The 6614-nt window shown below is 53.5% G+C and overlaps 1 non-coding gene across 1 annotated transcript; it reads right to left on the bottom strand.

The window, feature by feature from the left end:
* Window positions 1-5632: 5632 nt before the first annotated feature.
* LOC115870858 lies at window positions 5633-5800 on the bottom strand. Its single transcript, XR_004046961.1, has one exon. It is a non-coding gene; the product is annotated as a U1 spliceosomal RNA (small nuclear RNA).
* Between the last annotated feature and the right edge of the window lie 814 nt (window positions 5801-6614).

Here is a 6614-nt window from a genome sequence, read left to right as displayed (position 1 = left end):
CGCCGAATAACCGGCGTGACCAGGGGGATGTGATGATGGAGGAGCCCACACACGTCCACCGGAAGCGTCTCAAAACTCAGAGCCCGCTCCCAGCAAGCCGGTTCCAGCGCTCGAGGACAGAGGAGCCCTGGTGGGGTCGTGGGTCCCCGTTGGGCGGCGTTTGCGTGGTCTGCAGTTCAAGACCAGCAGCAGCTCCAAGGGAGAATAACTGGGCTTTCTACTCCCGTCCGCAGTTAGGGACCGTCTTGGAGACCATGGGGGGCGGGGTGGTGGTGCTGTGGGTTGGCGTGGACTCGGTGGCCTCAGGGTTGGTTTTTGGTGTTTGGGACAGAGTGCAGCTGCCCCTGTGTGTATCTGAGGCTGTCGATCTTTGCAGGAGCAGACAGCTGCCTCTTTCTCCTGGAAGCCTCTGACCTTGCCGTTCGTAGGGCAGTGCCCGGGCCACAGGGCCTAACAGGAGCATGGGGCGTGGACACAGCCGGCCGGAGGGTTTCTGGGGAGAAAGGCCCGGGGCTGTGTGGGCTGCATCTTGACTAGAAAGTCAATGGCTCTCACAACAGCGAATTCAGATGCTTGACACGCCCCGGCTGTGCTGCTCGGCTGTGAGCCGTTTCATATTTATTTATCGAAGCCTTCCTTGTCCTGGAGGTTCCCGCCTTACTCGTTTGCTTTGCGTGGGGGTGGAGGGGTGGGGAATGCAGCACATTGGCTTTCACGACCCCTGCACAGCCGCTCCCTCCAAGCGCCCCCTCCCCGGCTTTGAGGAACCTGCACTGGGGACCTGCAAGAACCGCCACCTCCAAAACCATCAGAGGAAACTCAGGAAGGTATTTCCTCCGGTTGCCTCCAGCTGGTCGTCCACCTAATCACACACAGTCTTCAGGTGTGTTCTCTGCCGACAGTAACAGGCGCTGCACAGGGACAGCAGTGGGGTGATTCGGCAGAGAGCAAGGGGCTGTGACCCTTGGCCCAGCTGAGAAGAGCAGGCTGGGTGGGAATATTACCAAGTCTGAGACTGGGGCAGAGCTGGTGAGGGGGGACTTGGTGGGCGTGCTGGTCCTCAGTGCTAGGGAGTGCTTAACTCTTTCCAGGGCGCAGCTGATGGCCCCTGCCCACCTTCCACCCAAGGCCAGCACTGCCCTGCAGCAGCCAGGCTGGTGTTCAGCGGCTCCAGCACCCACTCAGCCAACTGGGACCCTTCGGCTCTTGGTGTGGCTGGGATTGAGAGAGCGAAGCCCCACCGATCCAAGCAGGTCGGGCCATCGATGGCATCCGAGCCCCTGGCAGGACACAAACTCTGGACCCTGCCCTGAGCCGCGCCATCCTCCCCGGCTTCTTAGGTTTGAGCCCAAGGTTGCCCCCGCTGAGCCTGTTGGGTTTTCCGGAGTGGCTTCACATCATGAAAGAACGCACGCCGAAGCTCGTGGTATAACTCAAGTGGGTTTTGATGAAGGTCAGGACACGTTTCAGGTCTTGCAGTCTCAAAGGGGGTCACAACTGGGCCCGAACAACCACCCGCACGTGTGGATCTTGGGGGGATCCCAGGAGGCCAGAAGCCCAAGAACCCTAGAGGCCGAGAGTATGTGAACCAAGAGGCCGTGGGACCCGAGAAGTCCCAGAGTGGCCACATGTGCGCCCGCATGGGGGAGGGAGATCTCTAACCAGGAGCGGGGTAAGAGAGCATCCCAGAGCTTGCTCCCTGCCTTTATTCTAGCCACAGCCCTGGAGGGGGAAGGCTTGTTGACAGTATTGATTGACCCCGTTGGCTGAGTTAGGCCCACCTGGGTGATGTCATGAGCCTGGGCCTAGTTTGGCCATCCAGGTGAACCTCCCACCTGGCTTAGGGAGTGAGTACGAGCATAATCAGTTTGGGGTCATCATAGGTGTCTAATGTCATAAATCTAATGTCTTTCCAACCCCCTTTATGAGACCCTTTGCAAGCATGGGAGGGACAGTCCCTGTCTCTAAGCTAGCTACCTAAGATGTCCATCCATCTCCTTCATGATCTTCCTCTTTTTTGTGAACTCTGCACTTTACCAAGCACGTTGTCCTTCTCCAAGGACCAGGGCTGGCCTCTCCTCAAGGAGCCCTGGTGGTGTAGTGAACACGCGCTGGGCTGCGAACTACCAGGTCAGCAGTTTGAACCCACCAGCCGCTCCAAGGGTGAAAGACGGGGCTTTTCTACTCCCGTAACGGACTGTCATCTCAGAACCCACAGGGGCGGTTCTGCCCTGTGCTAAGAACCTGAACCGGCCGCCCGATGGCAGTGAGTGTGGCTTTGGTCTTGATCAGGTGCAGCGGCCGCAGCGGCAGCTCTGGAAACGTGCGTTGGTGTGGCAGCTGCATCCTTTTCGGCAGCTTCATAAGGATCTGAGCAGAAAGCTCTCCTGTCTCCCTTCAGAGGACACCCTTTCTGGAGGGGACCGGGGACTCTTGCTGGAAAACACACCATCACAAACACAGCTGAGCTGAGCACATGGGCTCTGGATGCGGGAGGCCTGATCTGCTGTCATCCCCCTGGTTTCCGCCGCTCCCCCTCTGTCTGCTGGGCTCCGAGTCTGACGAGCAGCTTGGTTTGTGTGAGGGAAAGAATGGGCACAGGCAAAGCCACCGCTGAAATGTGGGCCTTGAGCTACGTGATGTCCCCTAGAAAGGGCCGCGTGAGCCACTCGCAGTGGGCTGGTTTGCCTGGACATCCTCAGGCGAAGGCCGGGCCCCAGGGAATGGAGCTGTTTTCCACATCACTGCGGGGGCACGTTCACCTCAGTCTCCCAGAAGCCACCGTGGTGCAGATCTCAGGCCTAGCAGCGGACCCTGGCCACCACGGGGATGCAGCTGAGTCCGCCGACAGGGAAACACGGTCTAAACGGAGCCTGGGAGCCCATGGGGCAGCTCCCATCTGTCTATGGGGCCCATAGGGGTCAGAATCCATCAAAAGGGGGAAAGTTTTTGAGTTTGGCATCTACCTATACACCCACCTGTACAAAGAACAGACATGTGTGAATAAGGAACATTAAGTTGTTTTTTTATTACAATTGCTGCATGTTTGTACTGTTTCTGCCCCGTTTACCATCAGTGACCTCACCATCCAGTTCCTCTCAGCATCGTCCCCTGCCTTGGCCATGCTCTGCTGACCGCTCCACAGTAGGCATTGCCTCTCCCTTCCTCAGACGTCACACCTGTCTCCTCGCTGGTCAGGGAGAGTGGATCTTTATATGTATATTTATATCTATGTGAGTGTCGGGTCAGCATCTGACCCCCTCACTGCAAGGTTGGCGGTTCAAACCCACCAGCCACTCCTCAGGAGAAAGACGAGGCTATCTACTCCCCTGAAGATTCCCAGGCTCAGAAATCCTACGTAGGGACGTTACGAGCTAGAGTGGGCTTGGTGGCAGCAAGTCTGGTTTTTGAGTGTTATCGCTAACAGAGAACACATTAGGCCAAGCCATGCAAACATCTGAGGCATGATCAAAGACCATACAGGGGTTCAGAAAAAGTAAAATCGAAACAGAAAACAGAACCCTTTACATTAATACAACCTCGTTAGCAACACAAGGAGAGGCATTCCCAAATGGGACTTTAGCCACAGGGACCGGAAACTAGGATGTACAAGACACATGTGGGGGTGGGGGTTGGGTGGAAGGGGGGGTGGCTTAGCGGGAGTCAAGCCATACCCAGGGATAATAAAATGTTCACTATCGTAAATATTATCCAAGTCCAAATATCAAGGGTCTAGAAAAAACTGCTATTTCTTCTCCATATTGATTTCAGATAGAGCCATGTGATGAAAATATGCGGGCTGGTAGCAGTTTCACAGGACGGAGCAGAAGGGCCCATGGGGTTTCTCAGGCTGAAAGTCTTCTTGGAAGCAGACAGTCTCATATTGGCCCCTCAAAGCCTCTGCTAGGTGTGAACCGCCCACCTTTTGGCTAGTAGCCTACTGCCTAACGACTCTGGCACCAGGGCACCTCCCATAAATCACTGCAAATATGCCCTTAATTCTGTTGACGTCAAACGCCGCACTGCGGAGACGGTAGCCATGAGCTTTCTTCTCATAAGTAAATGGACAAGACTCTTCTAATTCCTAAGTATATTTTAGGGGGGTTGTTTTGTTTTGTTTTATTTGCTGTTGCGGTGGTGGTTTGTTGGGTTACCACCAAAAATAACAGCCGTGAGTTTTATTGACCTGAGAGGTAGCACCGCTTAATCGATGGGAGCAATCAATTACGCAGCCCGCAGCCCCAGTGGACCCCCAGCGCAAGGCGGGTATTTGAGGAAACGTGTAACTCTGCGTTTAGTACGCACGCTCAGAGCATACAAAGGGCTCCTGCCGTGTCCCTCTTATTGATTCTCTGCCTCCATTTTCCCACCTGGCCATGATAACCTCCCCCTTCCAGTTCATGAAATCTCTCCCAAAATCAACGCTGTGAAGATAAAACGTTTGCTCAAAAGCATCGTACGTTCCACATGACCTACGCAATAAAGTCCAACTTCTTTAGCCTGCCGTCCAATGGGCGTTTCCAGAAGCTTCTTCCGATGACCACTTGTAGAAGAGACCTGGCGGTGCCCTCAGGTAAAGGTTGAGCTGCTAACTGTATGGTCAGCAGTTCTAACCCAGCAGCCGCTCCACACGAGAGGGTGCAGACTGTCCTGCGCCGGTAGAAATGGACACCCTCAGACACCCTGTGGAGGGTCCCAGGAAGGTGGGATCCAATTGATGGAAATGAACTGGTTCTGGGATCGGGCGGGTGCCATGACTCAACACAAAACGGAATGGTCTGCAGGATACTCAGCCAGCAGACACACGTCCACAAAGGTACGGGGTGACGTTTTCTGCCCGGGGGAGCATCTCCTTGTCAGTGTCTGAGGTGCCCCACGTGAAAAACTACAAAGTGGCGGCAATCCGTCCTGCGTCCCTGCGTCCGTGATGGAGAGGACGTTGCCAGAGGTGGCGAGTTGTGTGGACAAGGTTTGCGTTGCACGGATTTCAGTCTTGCTCCTTGCCATGAGAGCACCAGGGCACGGTGGTGCCCAGCCGCCTCTGCTGAGCGCTTTGATCAAAGATTCCACAGAAGAATCCTGATCAAACGGAAGGGGAAGCGCAGAGGGGAATTTCCGAGTCCCATGGATTCCAGACATTTTAAAGCCATTGAGGCCACTTGGAGCCCTGAAAATATTGCCCCGGGCTCATCTTTACACCACAAACCAAAATATCCCCTGGAGTCTTCTTAAACCAAACAGAGAACCACACCTCCTGCCGCTGCACGAATCCCAAGTCATGGGACCCCACGTCAGGCAGAGTAGAGCTGCCCCTTAGGGACTCTGAGACTGCACGTTTTCATGGCAGTAGAGAGCCTCATCTTTCCCCCAGGAAGCTGCTGGCGGAGTCAAACCGCTGGCCCTGCAGTTAGCACCCAACTTGTTCATTACTCACTGGTTCCCTGGGGGCCCTTGGTCAGGGAGAATGTCTCGAGCATTGCCCTCTTTTAAAGCACTCCTTCAATGGGTTCCAGTGGATCACAAGATCAGACGTCTGGGTGGGAAGTGTGTTTGCACAGTTGAAGAAAGCCGCCCACGTCCCTGAGCATACGTGTGGGGATTGTTGGGTTTAGGTGTTTTCTGCTGTGTCTATTTTCAACAGTACGAGGGAGTACCCCCCAAAATGGAATTTTTTTTCAAAGCTATGTATTTAAATTGGGGGGGGTGTCGCAGGGGTCAGCACATCCGGAGTGCAAAGGATAAGCCTCGCCCTGGGAAAACCACCTTCTTGATCATGGTATCTCCCCTGCCAGGTAAGTATTGTATTTACTTTTTTTTACAAACAACCTTCCAAGTACTCTCCATTACACTAATACATTTGTCAAACATGTGATTCCATGCGTGGAAACATTTTTTAAACTCATCTGTCTGGATAGCTGACAGCACCTCCCTTGTTTTTGTCTTCACCTCTTCTACGTCATTAAACTGCTGTCCTTTCATGCCCCTTTGCATTCAAAAAAACAAAAAGAAGTCACACGGTGTAAAGTCAGGTGAGTAAGGTGCGTGGAGCAAGAGAGGCAATGTTTTGGGCCAAAAACTGGAGCACTGAGATGGCTGTGTGAGCTGGGGCATAGTCCTGGTGGCAAAACCAGTGGCCCATCTGCCACAAATCAGGCCTTTTATGTCGCACACTGATGAAGTCTTTCCAGAACCTCTAAATAGAAAGCTTGATGAACAGTCCGACCTGGGGGAACAAACTCCAAACACACTAGGAGTCTACGTTTTTGTCCAGTTGGGAAGTTGACAGACATCCAGAACAAGGTTTGTCATCAAGTGACATTTCACCTTTTTTGAAACAAGAAAACCACTCAGACACTTGAATTTTACCCATAGTGCTGTCCTTCTAAGCTGTGTTCAACACCACCACAGTTTCTGTGGCATTTTTCCCAAACAGGAAACAAAATTTCACAGCCTCACAGTTTTCTTAAATTAGCCATCACACAAAATGATGTTCAAGTGAAACTGCGTTCACCAAAAAATTCACTGTGACCAGAGAGGACCTTCCCAGGTGATGCCACTGCGTGCACTAGCTCGGAGCAAGTTGCTTGATGCTCGCCTGGTAGGGACAGCTTGTA

This window comes from Echinops telfairi, unplaced genomic scaffold (assembly GCF_000313985.2).
Source record: "Echinops telfairi isolate 266 unplaced genomic scaffold, ASM31398v2 ScPeMD7_2565;HRSCAF=3150, whole genome shotgun sequence".
Lineage (NCBI taxonomy): Eukaryota > Metazoa > Chordata > Mammalia > Afrosoricida > Tenrecidae > Echinops > Echinops telfairi.
This window is presented reverse-complemented; position numbering and strand designations above follow the sequence as displayed.